The 18,878-nt window shown below is 43.7% G+C and overlaps 14 non-coding genes across 14 annotated transcripts; all 14 read right to left on the reverse strand.

Moving 5' to 3' along the window:
* Positions 1–649: 649 nt before the first annotated feature.
* Positions 650–736, reverse strand: trnay-gua (transfer RNA tyrosine (anticodon GUA)). Its single transcript is given in 2 exon segments — positions 650–685; positions 700–736. It is a non-coding gene; the product is annotated as a tRNA-Tyr (tRNA).
* Positions 737–2,684: 1,948 nt separating this feature from the next.
* trnay-gua (transfer RNA tyrosine (anticodon GUA)) lies at positions 2,685–2,771 on the reverse strand. Its single transcript is given in 2 exon segments — positions 2,685–2,720; positions 2,735–2,771. It is a non-coding gene; the product is annotated as a tRNA-Tyr (tRNA).
* Positions 2,772–5,394: 2,623 nt separating this feature from the next.
* trnay-gua (transfer RNA tyrosine (anticodon GUA)) lies at positions 5,395–5,481 on the reverse strand. Its single transcript is given in 2 exon segments — positions 5,395–5,430; positions 5,445–5,481. It is a non-coding gene; the product is annotated as a tRNA-Tyr (tRNA).
* Positions 5,482–6,073: 592 nt separating this feature from the next.
* Positions 6,074–6,160, reverse strand: trnay-gua (transfer RNA tyrosine (anticodon GUA)). The gene is given in 2 exon segments: positions 6,074–6,109; positions 6,124–6,160. It is a non-coding gene; the product is annotated as a tRNA-Tyr (tRNA).
* Positions 6,161–7,427: 1,267 nt separating this feature from the next.
* On the reverse strand, positions 7,428–7,514 carry trnay-gua (transfer RNA tyrosine (anticodon GUA)). Its single transcript is given in 2 exon segments — positions 7,428–7,463; positions 7,478–7,514. It is a non-coding gene; the product is annotated as a tRNA-Tyr (tRNA).
* A 587-nt stretch (positions 7,515–8,101) lies between these two features.
* trnay-gua (transfer RNA tyrosine (anticodon GUA)) lies at positions 8,102–8,188 on the reverse strand. The gene is given in 2 exon segments: positions 8,102–8,137; positions 8,152–8,188. It is a non-coding gene; the product is annotated as a tRNA-Tyr (tRNA).
* A 591-nt stretch (positions 8,189–8,779) lies between these two features.
* trnaf-gaa (transfer RNA phenylalanine (anticodon GAA)) lies at positions 8,780–8,866 on the reverse strand. Its single transcript is given in 2 exon segments — positions 8,780–8,815; positions 8,830–8,866. It is a non-coding gene; the product is annotated as a tRNA-Phe (tRNA).
* Positions 8,867–9,457: 591 nt separating this feature from the next.
* On the reverse strand, positions 9,458–9,544 carry trnay-gua (transfer RNA tyrosine (anticodon GUA)). Its single transcript is given in 2 exon segments — positions 9,458–9,493; positions 9,508–9,544. It is a non-coding gene; the product is annotated as a tRNA-Tyr (tRNA).
* A 3,281-nt stretch (positions 9,545–12,825) lies between these two features.
* On the reverse strand, positions 12,826–12,912 carry trnay-gua (transfer RNA tyrosine (anticodon GUA)). The gene is given in 2 exon segments: positions 12,826–12,861; positions 12,876–12,912. It is a non-coding gene; the product is annotated as a tRNA-Tyr (tRNA).
* A 591-nt stretch (positions 12,913–13,503) lies between these two features.
* trnay-gua (transfer RNA tyrosine (anticodon GUA)) lies at positions 13,504–13,590 on the reverse strand. The gene is given in 2 exon segments: positions 13,504–13,539; positions 13,554–13,590. It is a non-coding gene; the product is annotated as a tRNA-Tyr (tRNA).
* Positions 13,591–15,144: 1,554 nt separating this feature from the next.
* Positions 15,145–15,231, reverse strand: trnay-gua (transfer RNA tyrosine (anticodon GUA)). Its single transcript is given in 2 exon segments — positions 15,145–15,180; positions 15,195–15,231. It is a non-coding gene; the product is annotated as a tRNA-Tyr (tRNA).
* Positions 15,232–16,785: 1,554 nt separating this feature from the next.
* On the reverse strand, positions 16,786–16,872 carry trnay-gua (transfer RNA tyrosine (anticodon GUA)). The gene is given in 2 exon segments: positions 16,786–16,821; positions 16,836–16,872. It is a non-coding gene; the product is annotated as a tRNA-Tyr (tRNA).
* A 591-nt stretch (positions 16,873–17,463) lies between these two features.
* On the reverse strand, positions 17,464–17,550 carry trnay-gua (transfer RNA tyrosine (anticodon GUA)). The gene is given in 2 exon segments: positions 17,464–17,499; positions 17,514–17,550. It is a non-coding gene; the product is annotated as a tRNA-Tyr (tRNA).
* Positions 17,551–18,130: 580 nt separating this feature from the next.
* Positions 18,131–18,217, reverse strand: trnay-gua (transfer RNA tyrosine (anticodon GUA)). Its single transcript is given in 2 exon segments — positions 18,131–18,166; positions 18,181–18,217. It is a non-coding gene; the product is annotated as a tRNA-Tyr (tRNA).
* Between the last annotated feature and the right edge of the window lie 661 nt (positions 18,218–18,878).

Raw genomic sequence — 18,878 nt, forward strand, 5'->3', positions numbered from 1 at the left:
AAGGATTACAGCAATTTCACCTACAGTCCTCCGCTCTACCAACTGAGCTATCGAAGGGTAAAAAATGTACTCAAGCGCCATCACCTAGATGGTCAGAGGTTTGGCAGAAGCATATGTTCCCTTTAAGAAATTAATCTGCTGAGTTTGGTGGTTTCTTGGAGCTGCTGAGGATTGCCCCGAGGTCTTCGTACGTTCAACTAATGCTCTATTCCTCTGAGCTACACCCCCTTAGATTGCAAGCAGTTGCATTTGGGAATAGACAAAAAGTGAGCCGAGGAATAAAATCGCTGTTTAGCCCTCTAGCTTGCGAAATGTATTTTTCTCTCTCCCTGTTGGTCTAGTGGTTAGGATTCATTTCTTTTACCACCGAGGCCTGGGTTTGATTCCCGCTCAGGGAATGACTTGCTTTTGGGGAAACACTAGGCATAAGTCAAAAACTTGGCACAACTGCAGAAAAAGTTATACTCTTCTGAGTCAGCGACCTAAGGACTGTTGCAATCTCGAGAACTCTCTGCTGCTATACCAACATTCCTATCAAAGGTCAACAAGTGAACATTTCTTCTCTCAGGGAAAGATATTTTTTTGTCGAGCACATGTCATGGTACACTGCTGTCAAAAAGTTGGCGTAAGCCACAAGAAAAAAGTACAATCCTTCGAGCCGGATTTGAACCAGCGACCTAAGGATTACAGCAATTTCACCTACAGTCCTCCGCTCTACCAACTGAGCTATCGAAGGATAAAAAATGTAGTCAAACGCCATCACCTAGATGGTCAGAGATTTGGCAGAAGCATATGTTCCCTTTTAGAAATTAATCTGCTGAGTTTGGTGGTTTCTTGGAGCTGCTGAGGATTGCCCCGAGGTCTTCGTACGTTCAACTAATGCTCTATTCCTCTGAGCTACATCCCCTTAGATTGCAAGCAGTTGCATTTGGGAATAGACAAAAAGTGAGCCGAGGAATAAAATCGCTGTTTAGCCCCCTAGCTTGCGAAATGTATTTTTCTCTCTCCCTGTTGGTCTAGTGGTTAGGATTCGGTTCTTTTACCACCGCTGCCTGGGATTGATTCCCGCTCAGGGAATGACTTGCTTTTGGGGAAACACTAGGCATAAGTCAAAAACTTGGCACAACTGCATAAAAAGTTATACTCTTCTGAGTCAGCGACCTAAGGACTGTTGCAATCTCGAGAACTCTCTGCTGCTATACCAACATTCCTATCAATGGTCAACAAGTGAACATTTCTTCTCTCAGGGAAAGATATTTTTTTGTCGAGCACATGTCATGGTACACTGCTGTCAAAAAGTTGGCGTAAGCCACAAGAAAAAGTACAATCCTTCGAGACGGATTTGAACCAGCGACCTAAGGAATACAGCAATTTCCCCTACAGTCCTCCGCTCTACCAACTGAGCTATCGAAGGATAAAGAATGTAGTGAAACGCCATTACCTAGATAGTCAGAGGTTTGGCAGAAGCATATGTTCCCTTTAAGAAATTAATCTGCTGAGTTTGACGGTTTCTTGGAGCTGCTGACGATTGCCCCCAGGTCTTCTTACGTTCAACTAATACTCTATTCCTCTGAGCTACATCCCCTTAGATTGCAAGTATTTGCATTTGGGAATAGACAAAAAGTGAGCCGAGGAATAAAATCGCTGTTTAGCCCCCTAGCTTGCGAAATGTATTTTTCTCTCTCCCTGTTGGTCTAGTGGTTAGGATTCATTTCTTTTACCACCGAGGCCTGGGTTTGATTCCCGCTCAGGGAATGACTTGCTTTTGGGGAAACACTAGGCATAAGTCAAAAACTTGGCACAACTGCAGAAAAAGTTATACTCTTCTGAGTCAGCGACCTAAGGACTGTTGCAATCTCGAGAACTCTCTGCTGCTATACCAACATTCCTATCAAAGGTCAACAAGTGAACATTTCTTCTCTCAGGGAAAGATATTTTTTTGTCGAGCACATGTCATGGTACACTGCTGTCAAAAAGTTGGCGTAAGCCACAAGAAAAAAGTACAATCCTTCGAGACGGATTTGAACCAGCGACCTAAGGATTACAGCAATTTCCCCTACAGTCCTCCGCTCTACCAACTGAGCTATCGAAGGATAAAGAATGTAGTGAAACGCCATCACCTAGATAGTCAGAGGTTTGGCAGAAGCATATGTTCCCTTTAAGAAATTAATCTGCTGAGTTTGACGGTTTCTTGGAGCTGCTGACGATTGCCCCCAGGTCTTCTTACGTTCAACTAATACTCTATTCCTCTGAGCTACATCCCCTTAGATTGCAAGTAGTTGCATTTGGGAATAGACAAAAAGTGAGCCGAGGAATAAAATCGCTGTTTAGCCCCCTAGCTTGCGAAATGTATTTTTCTCTCTCCCTGTTGGTCTAGTGGTTAGGATTCATTTATTTTACCACCGAGGCCTGGGTTTGATTCCCGCTCAGGGAATGACTTGCTTTTGGGGAAACACTAGGCATAAGTCAAAAACTTGGCACAACTGCAGAAAAAGTTATACTCTTCTGAGTCAGCGACCTAAGGACTGTTGCAATCTCGAGAACTCTCTGCTGCTCTACCAACATTCCTATCAAAGGTCAACAAGTGAAGATTTCTTCTCTCAGGGAAAGATATTTTTTTGTCAAGCACATGTCATGGTACACTGCTGTCAAAAAGTTGGCGTAAGCCACAAGAAAAAGTACAATCCTTCGAGCCGGATTTGAACCAGCGACATAAGGATTACAGCAATTTCACCTACAGTCCTCCGCTCTACCAACTGAGCTATCGAAGGGTAAAAAATGTACTCAAGCGCCATCACCTAGATGGTCAGAGGTTTGGCAGAAGCATATGTTCCCTTTAAGAAATTAATCTGCTGAGTTTGGTGGTTTCTTGGAGCTGCTGAGGATTGCCCCGAGGTCTTCGTACGTTCAACTAATGCTCTATTCCTCTGAGCTACACCCCCTTAGATTGCAAGCAGTTGCATTTGGGAATAGACAAAAAGTGAGCCGAGGAATAAAATCGCTGTTTAGCCCCCTAGCTTGCGAAATGTATTTTTCTCTCTCCCTGTTGGTCTAGTGGTTAGGATTCATTTCTTTTACCACCGCTGCCTGGGTTTGATTCCCGCTCAGGGAATGACTTGCTTTTGGGGAAACACTAGGCATAAGTCAAAAACTTGGCACAACTGCATAAAAAGTTATACTCTTCTGAGTCAGCGACCTAAGGACTGTTGCAATCTCGAGAACTCTCTGCTGCTATACCAACATTCCTATCAATGGTCAACAAGTGAACATTTCTTCTCTCAGGGAAAGATATTTTTTTGTCGAGCACATGTCATGGTACACTGCTGTCAAAAAGTTGGCGTAAGCCACAAGAAAAAGTACAATCCTTCGAGACGGATTTGAACCAGCGACCTAAGGATTACAGCAATTTCCCCTACAGTCCTCCGCTCTAACAACTGAGCTATCGAAGGATAAAGCATGTAGTGAAACGCCATCACCTAGATAGTCAGAGGTTTGGCAGAAGCATATGTTCCCTTTAAGAAATTAATCTGCTGAGTTTGACGGTTTCTTGGAGCTGCTGACGATTGCCCCCAGGTCTTCTTACGTTCAACTAATACTCTATTCCTCTGAGCTACATCCCCTTAGATTGCAAGTAGTTGCGTTTGGGATTAGAGAAAAAGTGAGCAGAGGAATAAAATCGCTGTTTAGCCACCTCACTGCAAAATGCATTTTTCTCTCTCCCTGTTGGTCTAGTGGTTAGGATTCGGTTCTTTTACCACCGCTGCCTGGGTTTGATTCCCGCTCAGGGAATGACTTGCTTTTGGGGAAACACTAGGCATAAGTCAAAAACTTGGCACAACTGCAGAAAAAGTTATACTCTTCTGAGTCAGCGACCTAAGGACTGTTGCAATCTCGAGAACTCTCTGCTGCTATACCAACATTCCTATCAAAGGTCAACAAGTGAAGATTTCTTCTCTCAGGGAAAGATATTTTTTTGTCAAGCACATGTCATGGTACACTGCTGTCAAAAAGTTGGCGTAAACCACAAGAAAAAGTACAATCCTTCGAGCCAGATTAGAACCAGCGACCTAAGGATTACAGCAATTTCACCTACAGTCCTCCGCTCTACCAACTGAGCTATCGAAGGATAAAAATGTAATTAAACGCCATCACCTATATAGTCAGAGGTTTGGCAGAAGCATATGTTCCCTTTAAGAAATTAATCTGCTGAGTTTGGTGGTTTCTTGGAGCTGCTGAGGATTGCCCCCAGGTCTTCGTACGTTCAACTAATGCTCTATTCCTCTGAGCTACATCCCCTTAGATTGCAAGTAGTTGCATTTGGGAATAGACAAAAAGTGAGCAGAGGAATAAAATCGCTGTTTAGCTCCCTCACTGCAAAATGCATTTTTCTCTCTCCCTGTTGGTCTAGTGGTTAGGATTCATTTATTTTACCACCGAGGCCTGGGTTTGATTCCCGCCCAGGGAATGACTTGCTTTTGGGGAAACACTAGGCATAAGTCAAAAACTTGGCACAACTGCATAAAAAGTTATACTCTTCTGAGTCAGCGACCTAAGGACTGTTGCAATCTCGAGAACTCTCTGCTGCTATACCAACATTCCTATCAAAGGTCAACAAGTGAAGATTTCTTCTCTCAGGGAAAGATATTTTTTTGTCAAGCACATGTCATGGTACACTGCTGTCAAAAAGTTGGCGTAAGCCACAAGAAAAAGTACAATCCTTCGAGCCGGATTTGAACCAGCGACATAAGGATTACAGCAATTTCACCTACAGTCCTCCGCTCTACCAACTGAGCTATCGAAGGGTAAAAAATGTACTCAAGCGCCATCACCTAGATGGTCAGAGGTTTGGCAGAAGCATATGTTCCCTTTAAGAAATTAATCTGCTGAGTTTGGTGGTTTCTTGGAGCTGCTGAGGATTGCCCCGAGGTCTTCGTACGTTCAACTAATGCTCTATTCCTCTGAGCTACACCCCCTTAGATTGCAAGCAGTTGCATTTGGGAATAGACAAAAAGTGAGCCGAGGAATAAAATCGCTGTTTAGCCCCCTAGCTTGCGAAATGTATTTTTCTCTCTCCCTGTTGGTCTAGTGGTTAGGATTCATTTCTTTTACCACCGAGGCCTGGGTTTGATTCCCGCTCAGGGAATGACTTGCTTTTGGGGAAACACTAGGCATAAGTCAAAAACTTGGCACAACTGCAGAAAAAGTTATACTCTTCTGAGTCAGCGACCTAAGGACTGTTGCAATCTCGAGAACTCTCTGCTGCTATACCAACATTCCTATCAAAGGTCAACAAGTGAACATTTCTTCTCTCAGGGAAAGATATTTTTTTGTCGAGCACATGTCATGGTACACTGCTGTCAAAAAGTTGGCGTAAGCCACAAGAAAAAAGTACAATCCTTCGAGCCGGATTTGAACCAGCGACCTAAGGATTACAGCAATTTCACCTACAGTCCTCCGCTCTACCAACTGAGCTATCGAAGGATAAAAAATGTAGTCAAACGCCATCACCTAGATGGTCAGAGATTTGGCAGAAGCATATGTTCCCTTTTAGAAATTAATCTGCTGAGTTTGGTGGTTTCTTGGAGCTGCTGAGGATTGCCCCGAGGTCTTCGTACGTTCAACTAATGCTCTATTCCTCTGAGCTACACCCCCTTAGATTGCAAGCAGTTGCATTTGGGAATAGACAAAAAGTGAGCCGAGGAATAAAATCGCTGTTTAGCCCCCTAGCTTGCGAAATGTATTTTTCTCTCTCCCTGTTGGTCTAGTGGTTAGGATTCATTTCTTTTACCACCGAGGCCTGGGTTTGATTCCCGCTCAGGGAATGACTTGCTTTTGGGGAAACACTAGGCATAAGTCAAAAACTTGGCACAACTGCAGAAAAAGTTATACTCTTCTGAGTCAGCGACCTAAGGACTGTTGCAATCTCGAGAACTCTCTGCTGCTATACCAACATTCCTATCAAAGGTCAACAAGTGAACATTTCTTCTCTCAGGGAAAGATATTTTTTTGTCGAGCACATGTCATGGTACACTGCTGTCAAAAAGTTGGCGTAAGCCACAAGAAAAAAGTACAATCCTTCGAGCTGGATTTGAACCAGCGACCTAAGGATTACAGCAATTTCACCTACAGTCCTCCGCTCTACCAACTGAGCTATCGAAGGATAAAAAATGCAGTCAAACGCCATCACCTAGATGGTCAGAGGTTTGGCAGAAGCATATGTTCCCTTTTAGAAATTAATCTGCTGAGTTTGGTGGTTTCTTGGAGCTGCTGAGGATTGCCCCGAGGTCTTCGTACGTTCAACTAATGCTCTATTCCTCTGAGCTACATCCCCTTAGATTGCAAGCAGTTGCATTTGGGAATAGACAAAAAGTGAGCCGAGGAATAAATTCGCTGTTTAGCCCCCTAGCTTGCAAAATGTATTTTTCTCTCTCCCTGTTGGTCTAGTGGTTAGGATTCGGTTCTTTTACCACCGCTGCCTGGGTTTGATTCCCGCTCAGGGAATGACTTGCTTTTGGGGAAACACTAGGCATAAGTCAAAAACTTGGCACAACTGCATAAAAAGTTATACTCTTCTGAGTCAGCGACCTAAGGACTGTTGCAATCTCGAGAACTCTCTGCTGCTATACCAACATTCCTATCAAAGGTCAACAAGTGAACATTTCTTCTCTCAGGGAAAGATATTTTTTTGTCAAGCACATGTCATGGTACACTGCTGTCAAAAAGTTGGCGTAAGCCACATGAAAAAGTACAATCCTTCGAGCCAGATTAGAACCAGCGACCTAAGGATTACAGCAATTTCACCTACAGTCCTCCGCTCTACCAACTGAGCTATTGAAGGATAAAAAATGTAATTAAACGCCATCACCTATATAGTCAGAGGTTTGGCAGAAGCATATGTTCCCTTTAAGAAATTAATCTGCTGAGTTTGGTGGTTTCTTGGAGCTGCTGAGGATTGCCCCCAGGTCTTCGTACGTTCAACTAATGCTCTATTCCTCTGAGCTACATCCCCTTAGATTGCAAGTAGTTGCATTTGGGAATAGACAAAAAGTGAGCAGAGGAATAAAATCGCTGTTTTGCTCCCTCACTGCAAAATGCATTTTTCTCTCTCCCTGTTGGTCTAGTGGTTAGGATTCATTTATTTTACCACCGAGGCCTGGGCTTGATTCCCGCTCAGGGAATGACTTGCTTTTGGGGAAACACTAGGCATAAGTCAAAAACTTGGCACAACTGCAGAAAAAGTTATACTCTTCTGAGTCAGCGACCTAAGGACTGTTGCAATCTCGAGAACTCTCTGCTGCTATACCAACATTCCTATCAAAGGTCAACAAGTGAACATTTCTTCTCTCAGGGAAAGATATTATTTGTCAAGCACATGTCATGGTACACTGCTGTCAAAAAGTTGGCGTAAGCCACAAGAAAAAGTACAATCCTTCGAGCCGGATTTGAACCAGCGACCTAAGGATTACAGCAATTTCCCCTACAGTCCTCCACTCTACCAACTGAGCTATCGAAGGATAACGAATGTAGTCAAACGCCATCACCTAGATAGTCAGAGGTTTGGCAGAAGCATATGTTCCCTTTAAGAAATTAATCTGCTGAGTTTGACGGTTTCTTGGAGCTGCTGACGATTGCCCCCAGGTCTTCTTACAACTAATGCTCTATTCCTCTGAGCTACATCCCCTTAGATTGCAAGTAGTTGCGTTTGGGATTAGAGAAAAAGTGAGCAGAGGAATAAAATCGCTGTTTAGCCACCTCACTGCAAAATGCATTTTTCTCTCTCCCTGTTGGTCTAGTGGTTAGGATTCGGTTCTTTTACCACCGCTGCCTGGGTTTGATTCCCGCTTAGGGAATGACTTGCTTTTGGGGAAACACTAGGCATAAGTCAAAAACTTGGCACAACTGCAGAAAAAGTTATACTCTTCTGAGTCAGCGACCTAAGGACTGTTGCAATCTCGAGAACTCTCTGCTGCTATACCAACATTCCTATCAAAGGTCAACAAGTGAACATTTCTTCTCTCAGGGAAAGATCTTTTTTTGTCGAGCACATGTCATGGTACACTGCTGTCAAAAAGTTGGCGTAAGCCACAAGAAAAAAGTACAATCCTTCGAGCCGGATTTGAACCAGCGACCTAAGGATTACAGCAATTTCACCTACAGTCCTCCGCTCTACCAACTGAGCTATCGAAGGATAAAAAATGTAGTCAAACGCCATCACCTAGATGGTCAGAGGTTTGGCAGAAGCATATGTTCCCTTTTAGAAATTAATCTGCTGAGTTTGGTGGTTTCTTGGAGCTGCTGAGGATTGCCCCCAGGTCTTCGTACGTTCAACTAATGCTCTATTCCTCTGAGCTACATCCCCTTAGATTGCAAGCAGTTGCATTTGGGAATAGACAAAAAGTGAGCCGAGGAATAAAATCGCTGTTTAGCCCCCTAGCTTGCGAAATGTATTTTTCTCTCTCCCTGTTGGTCTAGTGGTTAGGATTCGGTTCTTTTACCACCGCTGCCTGGGTTTGATTCCCGCCCAGGGAATGACTTGCTTTTGGGGAAACACTAGGCATAAGTCAAAAACTTGGCACAACTGCATAAAAAGTTATACTCTTCTGAGTCAGCGACCTAAGGACTGTTGCAATCTCGAGAACTCTCTGCTGCTATACCAACATTCCTATCAAAGGTCAACAAGTGAAGATTTCTTCTCTCAGGGAAAGATATTTTTTTGTCAAGCACATGTCATGGTACACTGCTGTCAAAAAGTTGGCGTAAGCCACAAGAAAAAGTACAATCCTTCGAGCCGGATTTGAACCAGCAACCTAAGGATTACAGCAATTTCACCTTCAGTCCTCCGCTCTACCAACTGAGCTATCGAAGGATAAAAAATGTAGTCAAACGCCATCACCTAGATGGTCAGAGGTTTGGCAGAAGCATATGTTCCCTTTTAGAAATTAATCTGCTGAGTTTGGTGGTTTCTTGGAGCTGCTGAGGATTGCCCCGAGGTCTTCGTACGTTCAACTAATGCTCTATTCCTCTGAGCTACATCCCCTTAGATTGCAAGCAGTTGCATTTGGGAATAGACAAAAAGTGAGCCGAGGAATAAAATCGCTGTTTAGCCCCCTCACTGCAAAATGCATTTTTCTCTCTCCCTGTTGGTCTAGTGGTTAGGATTCGGTTCTTTTACCACCGCTGCCTGGGTTTGATTCCCGCTCAGGGAATGACTTGCTTTTGGGGAAACACTAGGCATAAGTCAAAAACTTGGCACAACTGCAGAAAAAGTTATACTCTTCTGAGTCAGCGACCTAAGGACTGTTGCAATCTCGAGAACTCTCTGCTGCTATACCAACATTCCTATCAAAGGTCAACAAGTGAACATTTCTTCTCTCAGGGAAATATATTTTTTTGTCGAGCACATGTCATGGTACACTGCTGTCAAAAAGTTGGCGTAAGCCACAAGAAAAAAGTACAATCCTTCGAGCCGGATTTGAACCAGCGACCTAAGGATTACAGCAATTTCACCTACAGTCCTCCGCTCTACCAACTGAGCTATCGAAGGATAAAAAATGTAGTCAAACGCCATCACCTAGATGGTCAGAGGTTAGGCAGAAGCATATGTTCCCTTTTAGAAATTAATCTGCTGAGTTTGGTGGTTTCTTGGAGCTGCTGAGGATTGCCCCGAGGTCTTCGTACGTTCAACTAATGCTCTATTCCTCTGAGCTACATCCCCTTAGATTGCAAGCAGTTGCATTTGGGAATAGACAAAAAGTGAGCCGAGGAATAAAATCGCTGTTTAGCCCCCTAGCTTGCGAAATGTATTTTTCTCTCTCCCTGTTGGTCTAGTGGTTAGGATTCGGTTCTTTTACCACCGTTGATTCCCGCTCAGGGAATGACTTGCTTTTGGGGAAACACTAGGCATAAGTCAAAAACTTGGCACAACTGCAGAAAAAGTTATACTCTTCTGAGTCAGCAACCTAAGGACTGTTGCAATCTCGAGAACTCTCTGCTGCTATACCAACATTCCTATCAAAGGTCAACAAGTGAAGATTTATTCTCCAGGGAAAGATATTTTTTTGTCAAGCACATGTCATGGTACACTGCTGTCAAAAAGTTGGCGTAAACCACAAGAAAAAGTACAATCCTTCGAGCCAGATTAGAACCAGCGACCTAAGGATTACAGCAATTTCACCTACAGTCCTCCGCTCTACCAACTGAGCTATCGAAGGATAAAAAATGTAATTAAACGCCATCTCCTAGATAGTCAGAGGTTTGGCAGAAGCATATGTTCCCTTTAAGAAATTAATCTGCTGAGTTTGGTGGTTTCTTGGAGCTGCTGAGGATTGCCCCGAGGTCTTCGTACGTTCAACTAATGCTCTATTCCTCTGAGCTACATCCCCTTAGATTGCAAGCAGTTGCATTTGGGAATAGACAAAAAGTGAGCCGAGGAATAAAATCGCTGTTTAGCCCCCTAGCTTGCGAAATGTATTTTTCTCTCTCCCTGTTGGTCTAGTGGTTAGGATTCGGTTCTTTTACCACCGCTGCCTGGGTTTGATTCCCGCCCAGGGAATGACTTGCTTTTGGGGAAACACTAGGCATAAGTCAAAAACTTGGCACAACTGCATAAAAAGTTATACTCTTCTGAGTCAGCGACCTAAGGACTGTTGCAATCTCGAGAACTCTCTGCTGCTATACCAACATTCCTATCAAAGGTCAACAAGTGAAGATTTCTTCTCTCAGGGAAAGATATTTTTTTGTCAAGCACATGTCATGGTACACTGCTGTCAAAAAGTTGGCGTAAGCCACAAGAAAAAGTACAATCCTTCGAGCCGGATTTGAACCAGCAACCTAAGGATTACAGCAATTTCACCTTCAGTCCTCCGCTCTACCAACTGAGCTATCTAAGGATAAAAAATGTAGTCAAACGCCATCACCTAGATGGTCAGAGGTTTGGCAGAAGCATATGTTCCCTTTTAGAAATTAATCTGCTGAGTTTGGTGGTTTCTTGGAGCTGCTGAGGATTGCCCCGAGGTCTTCGTACGTTCAACTAATGCTCTATTCCTCTGAGCTACATCCCCTTAGATTGCAAGCAGTTGCATTTGGGAATAGACAAAAAGTGAGCCGAGGAATAAAATCGCTGTTTAGCCCCCTAGCTTGCGAAATGTATTTTTCTCTCTCCCTGTTGGTCTAGTGGTTAGGATTCGGTTCTTTTACCACCGTTGATTCCCGCTCAGGGAATGACTTGCTTTTGGGGAAACACTAGGCATAAGTCAAAAACTTGGCACAACTGCAGAAAAAGTTATACTCTTCTGAGTCAGCAACCTAAGGACTGTTGCAATCTCGAGAACTCTCTGCTGCTATACCAACATTCCTATCAAAGGTCAACAAGTGAAGATTTATTCTCCAGGGAAAGATATTTTTTTGTCAAGCACATGTCATGGTACACTGCTGTCAAAAAGTTGGCGTAAACCACAAGAAAAAGTACAATCCTTCGAGCCAGATTAGAACCAGCGACCTAAGGATTACAGCAATTTCACCTACAGTCCTCCGCTCTACCAACTGAGCTATCGAAGGATAAAAAATGTAATTAAACGCCATCACCTAGATAGTCAGAGGTTTGGCAGAAGCATATGTTCCCTTTAAGAAATTAATCTGCTGAGTTTGGTGGTTTCTTGGAGCTGCTGAGGATTGCCCCGAGGTCTTCGTACGTTCAACTAATGCTCTATTCCTCTGAGCTACATCCCCTTAGATTGCAAGCAGTTGCATTTGGGAATAGACAAAAAGTGAGCCGAGGAATAAAATCGCTGTTTAGCCCCCTAGCTTGCGAAATGTATTTTTCTCTCTCCCTGTTGGTCTAGTGGTTAGGATTCGGTTCTTTTACCACCGCTGCCTGGGTTTGATTCCCGCCCAGGGAATGACTTGCTTTTGGGGAAACACTAGGCATAAGTCAAAAACTTGGCACAACTGCATAAAAAGTTATACTCTTCTGAGTCAGCGACCTAAGGACTGTTGCAATCTCGAGAACTCTCTGCTGCTATACCAACATTCCTATCAAAGGTCAACAAGTGAAGATTTCTTCTCTCAGGGAAAGATATTTTTTTGTCAAGCACATGTCATGGTACACTGCTGTCAAAAAGTTGGCGTAAGCCACAAGAAAAAGTACAATCCTTCGAGCCGGATTTGAACCAGCAACCTAAGGATTACAGCAATTTCACCTTCAGTCCTCCGCTCTACCAACTGAGCAATCAAAGGATAAAAAATGTAGTCAAACGCCATCACCTAGATGGTCAGAGGTTTGGCAGAAGCATATGTTCCCTTTTAGAAATTAATCTGCTGAGTTTGGTGGTTTCTTGGAGCTGCTGAGGATTGCCCCGAGGTCTTCGTACGTTCAACTAATGCTCTATTCCTCTGAGCTACATCCCCTTAGATTGCAAGCAGTTGCATTTGGGAATAGACAAAAAGTGAGCCGAGGAATAAAATCGCTGTTTAGCCCCCTAGCTTGCGAAATGTATTTTTCTCTCTCCCTGTTGGTCTAGTGGTTAGGATTCGGTTCTTTTACCACCGAGGCCTGGGTTTGATTCCCGCTCAGGGAATGACTTGCTTTTGGGGAAACACTAGGCATAAGTCAAAAACTTGGCACAACTGCAGAAAAAGTTATACTCTTCTGAGTCAGCGACCTAAGGACTGTTGCAATCTCGAGAACTCTCTGCTGCTATACCAACATTCCTATCAAAGGTCAACAAGTGAAGATTTCTTCTCTCAGGGAAAGATATTTTTTTGTCGAGCACATGTCATGGTACACTGCTGTCAAAAAGTTGGCGTAAGCCACAAGAAAAAGTACAATCCTTCGAGCCGGATTTGAACCAGCGACCTAAGGATTACAGCAATTTCACCTACAGTCCTCCGCTCTACCAACTGAGCTATCGAAGGGTAAAAAATGTACTCAAGCGCCATCACCTAGATGGTCAGAGGTTTGGCAGAAGCATATGTTCCCTTTTAGAAATTAATCTGCTGAGTTTGGTGGTTTCTTGGAGCTGCTGAGGATTGCCCCGAGGTCTTCGTACGTTCAACTAATGCTCTATTCCTCTGAGCTACATCCCCTTAGATTGCAAGCAGTTGCATTTGGGAATAGACAAAAAGTGAGCCGAGGAATAAAATCGCTGTTTAGCCCCCTCACTGCAAAATGCATTTTTCTCTCTCCCTGTTGGTCTAGTGGTTAGGATTCGGTTCTTTTACCACCGCTGCCTGGGTTTGATTCCCGCTCAGGGAATGACTTGCTTTTGGGGAAACACTAGGCATAAGTCAAAAACTTGGCACAACTGCAGAAAAAGTTATACTCTTCTGAGTCAGCGACCTAAGGACTGTTGCAATCTCGAGAACTCTCTGCTGCTATACCAACATTCCTATCAAAGGTCAACAAGTGAACATTTCTTCTCTCAGGGAAATATATTTTTTTGTCGAGCACATGTCATGGTACACTGCTGTCAAAAAGTTGGCGTAAGCCACAAGAAAAAAGTACAATCCTTCGAGCCGGATTTGAACCAGCGACCTAAGGATTACAGCAATTTCACCTACAGTCCTCCGCTCTACCAACTGAGCTATCGAAGGATAAAAAATGTAGTCAAACGCCATCACCTAGATGGTCAGAGGTTAGGCAGAAGCATATGTTCCCTTTTAGAAATTAATCTGCTGAGTTTGGTGGTTTCTTGGAGCTGCTGAGGATTGCCCCGAGGTCTTCGTACGTTCAACTAATGCTCTATTCCTCTGAGCTACATCCCCTTAGATTGCAAGCAGTTGCATTTGGGAATAGACAAAAAGTGAGCCGAGGAATAAAATCGCTGTTTAGCCCCCTAGCTTGCGAAATGTATTTTTCTCTCTCCCTGTTGGTCTAGTGGTTAGGATTCGGTTCTTTTACCACCGTTGATTCCCGCTCAGGGAATGACTTGCTTTTGGGGAAACACTAGGCATAAGTCAAAAACTTGGCACAACTGCAGAAAAAGTTATACTCTTCTGAGTCAGCAACCTAAGGACTGTTGCAATCTCGAGAACTCTCTGCTGCTATACCAACATTCCTATCAAAGGTCAACAAGTGAAGATTTATTCTCCAGGGAAAGATATTTTTTTGTCAAGCACATGTCATGGTACACTGCTGTCAAAAAGTTGGCGTAAACCACAAGAAAAAGTACAATCCTTCGAGCCAGATTAGAACCAGCGACCTAAGGATTACAGCAATTTCACCTACAGTCCTCCGCTCTACCAACTGAGCTATCGAAGGATAAAAAATGTAATTAAACGCCATCACCTAGATAGTCAGAGGTTTGGCAGAAGCATATGTTCCCTTTAAGAAATTAATCTGCTGAGTTTGGTGGTTTCTTGGAGCTGCTGAGGATTGCCCCGAGGTCTTCGTACGTTCAACTAATGCTCTATTCCTCTGAGCTACATCCCCTTAGATTGCAAGCAGTTGCATTTGGGAATAGACAAAAAGTGAGCCGAGGAATAAAATCGCTGTTTAGCCCCCTAGCTTGCGAAATGTATTTTTCTCTCTCCCTGTTGGTCTAGTGGTTAGGATTCAATTATTTTACCACCGAGGCCTGGGTTTGATTCCCGCTCAGGGAATGACTTGCTTTTGGGGAAACACTAGGCATTAATCTGCTGAGTTTGGTGGTTTCTTGGAGCTGCTGAGGATTGCCCCGAGGTCTTCGTACGTTCAACTAATGCTCTATTCCTCTGAGCTACATCCCCTTAGATTGCAAGCAGTTGCATTTGGGAATAGACAAAAAGTGAGCCGAGGAATAAAATCGCTGTTTAGCCCCCTAGCTTGCGAAATGTATTTTTCTCTCTCCCTGTTGGTCTAGTGGTTAGGATTCATTTATTTTACCACCGAGGCCTGGGTTTGATTCCCGCTCAGGGAATGACTTGCTTTTGGGGAAACACTAGGCATAAGTCAAAAACTTGGCACAACTGCAGAAAAAGTTATACTCTTCTGAGTCAGCGACCTAAGGACTGTTGCAATCTCGAGAACTGTCTGCTGCTATACCAACATTCCTATCAAAGCTCAACAAGTGAAGATTTCTTCTCTCAGGGAAAGATATTTTTTTGTCGAGCACATGTCATGGTACACTGCTGTCAAAAAGTTGGCGTAAGCCACAAGAAAAAGTACAATCCTTCGAGCCGGATTTGAACCAGCGACCTAAGGATTACAGCAATTTCACCTACAGTCCTCCGCTCTACCAACTGAGCTATCGAAGGATAAAAAATGTAGTCAAACGCCATCACCTAGATGGTCAGAGGTTAGGCAGAAGCATATGTTCCCTTTTAGAAATTAATCTGCTGAGTTTGGTGGTTTCTTGGAGCTGCTGAGGATTGCCCCGAGGTCTTCGTACGTTCAACTAATGCTCTATTCCTCTGAGCTACATCCCCTTAGATTGCAAGCAGTTGCATTTGGGAATAGACAAAAAGTGAGCCGAGGAATAAAATCGCTGTTTAGCCCCCTAGCTTGCGAAATGTATTTTTCTCTCTCCCTGTTGGTCTAGTGGTTAGGATTCGGTTCTTTTACCACCGTTGATTCCCGCTCAGGGAATGACTTGCTTTTGGGGAAACACTAGGCATAAGTCAAAAACTTGGCACAACTGCAGAAAAAGTTATACTCTTCTGAGTCAGCAACCTAAGGACTGTTGCAATCTCGAGAACTCTCTGCTGCTATACCAACATTCCTATCAAAGGTCAACAAGTGAAGATTTATTCTCCAGGGAAAGATATTTTTTTGTCAAGCACATGTCATGGTACACTGCTGTCAAAAAGTTGGCGTAAACCACAAGAAAAAGTACAATCCTTCGAGCCAGATTAGAACCAGCGACCTAAGGATTACAGCAATTTCACCTACAGTCCTCCGCTCTACCAACTGAGCTATCGAAGGATAAAAAATGTAATTAAACGCCATCACCTAGATAGTCAGAGGTTTGGCAGAAGCATATGTTCCCTTTAAGAAATTAATCTGCTGAGTTTGGTGGTTTCTTGGAGCTGCTGAGGATTGCCCCGAGGTCTTCGTACGTTCAACTAATGCTCTATTCCTCTGAGCTACATCCCCTTAGATTGCAAGCAGTTGCATTTGGGAATAGACAAAAAGTGAGCCGAGGAATAAAATCGCTGTTTAGCCCCCTAGCTTGCGAAATGTATTTTTCTCTCTCCCTGTTGGTCTAGTGGTTAGGATTCAATTATTTTACCACCGAGGCCTGGGTTTGATTCCCGCTCAGGGAATGACTTGCTTTTGGGGAAACACTAGGCATTAATCTGCTGAGTTTGGTGGTTTCTTGGAGCTGCTGAGGATTGCCCCGAGGTCTTCGTACGTTCAACTAATGCTCTATTCCTCTGAGCTACATCCCCTTAGATTGCAAGCAGTTGCATTTGGGAATAGACAAAAAGTGAGCCGAGGAATAAAATCGCTGTTTAGCCCCCTAGCTTGCGAAATGTATTTTTCTCTCTCCCTGTTGGTCTAGTGGTTAGGATTCATTTATTTTACCACCGAGGCCTGGGTTTGATTCCCGCTCAGGGAATGACTTGCTTTTGGGGAAACACTAGGCATAAGTCAAAAACTTGGCACAACTGCAGAAAAAGTTATACTCTTCTGAGTCAGCGACCTAAGGACTGTTGCAATCTCGAGAACTGTCTGCTGCTATACCAACATTCCTATCAAAGCTCAACAAGTGAAGATTTCTTCTCTCAGGGAAAGATATTTTTTTGTCGAGCACATGTCATGGTACACTGCTGTCAAAAAGTTGGCGTAAGCCACAAGAAAAAGTACAATCCTTCGAGCCGGATTTGAACCAGCGACCTAAGGATTACAGCAATTTCACCTACAGTCCTCCGCTCTACCAACTGAGCTATCGAAGGGTAAAAAATGTACTCAAGCGCCATCACCTAGATGGTCAGAGGTTTGGCAGAAGCATATGTTCCCTTTTAGAAATTAATCTGCTGAGTTTGGTGGTTTCTTGGAGCTGCTGAGGATTGCCCCGAGGTCTTCGTACGTTCAACTAATGCTCTATTCCTCTGAGCTACATCCCCTTAGATTGCAAGCAGTTGCATTTGGGAATAGACAAAAAGTGAGCCGAGGAATAAAATCGCTGTTTAGCCCCCTCACTGCAAAATGCATTTTTCTCTCTCCCTGTTGGTCTAGTGGTTAGGATTCGGTTCTTTTACCACCGCTGCCTGGGTTTGATTCCCGCTCAGGGAATGACTTGCTTTTGGGGAAACACTAGGCATAAGTCAAAAACTTGGCACAACTGCAGAAAAAGTTATACTCTTCTGAGTCAGCGACCTAAGGACTGTTGCAATCTCGAGAACTCTCTGCTGCTATACCAACATTCCTATCAAAGGTCAACAAGTGAACATTTCTTCTCTCAGGGAAATATATTTTTTTGTCGAGCACATGTCATGGTACACTGCTGTCAAAAAGTTGGCGTAAGCCACAAGAAAAAAGTACAATCCTTCGAGCCGGATTTGAACCAGCGACCTAAGGATTACAGCAATTTCACCTACAGTCCTCCGCTCTACCAACTGAGCTATCGAAGGATAAAAAATGTAGTCAAACGCCATCACCTAGATGGTCAGAGGTTAGGCAGAAGCATATGTTCCCTTTTAGAAATTAATCTGCTGAGTTTGGTGGTTTCTTGGAGCTGCTGAGGATTGCCCCGAGGTCTTCGTACGTTCAACTAATGCTCTATTCCTCTGAGCTACATCCCCTTAGATTGCAAGCAGTTGCATTTGGGAATAGACAAAAAGTGAGCCGAGGAATAAAATCGCTGTTTAGCCCCCTAGCTTGCGAAATGTATTTTTCTCTCTCCCTGTTGGTCTAGTGGTTAGGATTCGGTTCTTTTACCACCGTTGATTCCCGCTCAGGGAATGACTTGCTTTTGGGGAAACACTAGGCATAAGTCAAAAACTTGGCACAACTGCAGAAAAAGTTATACTCTTCTGAGTCAGCGACCTAAGGACTGTTGCAATCTCGAGAACTCTCTGCTGCTCTACCAACATTCCTATCAAAGGTCAACAAGTGAAGATTTCTTCTCTCAGGGAAAGATATTTTTTGTCAAGCACATGTCATGGTACACTGCTGTCAAAAAGTTGGCGTAAGCCACAAGAAAAAGTACAATCCTTCAAGCCGGATTTGAACCAGCAACCTAAGGATTACAGCAATTTCCCCTACAGTCCTCCGCTCTACCAACTGAGCTATCGAAGGATAACAAATATAGTCAAACGCCATAACCTAGATAGTCAGAGGTTTGGCAGAAGCATATGTTCCCTTTAAGAAATTAATCTGCTGAGTTTGGTGGTTTCTTGGAGCTGCTGAGGATTGCCCCCAGGTCTTCGTATGTTCAACTAATGCTCTATTCCTCTGAGCTACATCCCCTTAGATTGCAAGCAGTTGCATTTGGGAATAGACAAAAAGTGAGCAGAGGAATAAAATCGCTGTTTAGCCCCCTAGCTTGCGAAATGTCTTTTCTCTCTCCCTGTTGGTCAAGTGGTTAGGATACATTTCTTTTACCACCGAGGCCTGGGTTTGATTCCCGCTCAGGGAATTACTTGCTTTTGGGGAAACACTAGGCATAAGTCAAAAACTTGGCACAACTGCAGAAAAAGTTATACTATTCTGAGTCAGCGACCTAAGGACTGTTGCAATCTCGAGAACTCTCTGCTGCTCTACCAACATTCCTATCAAAGGTCAACAAGTGAAGATTTCTTCTCTCAGGGAAAGATATTTTTTTGTCAAGCACATGTCATGGTACACTGCTGTCAAAAAGTTGGCGTAAGCCACAAGAAAAAGTACAATCCTTCGAGACGGATTTGAACCAGCGACCTAAGGATTACAGCAATTTCCCCTACAGTCCTCCGCTCTACCA

The sequence above is a fragment of the Oncorhynchus mykiss genome, chromosome 21 (assembly GCF_057628025.1).
Source record: "Oncorhynchus mykiss isolate SJ-2025 chromosome 21, ASM5762802v1, whole genome shotgun sequence".
NCBI classification, from domain to species: domain Eukaryota; kingdom Metazoa; phylum Chordata; class Actinopteri; order Salmoniformes; family Salmonidae; genus Oncorhynchus; species Oncorhynchus mykiss.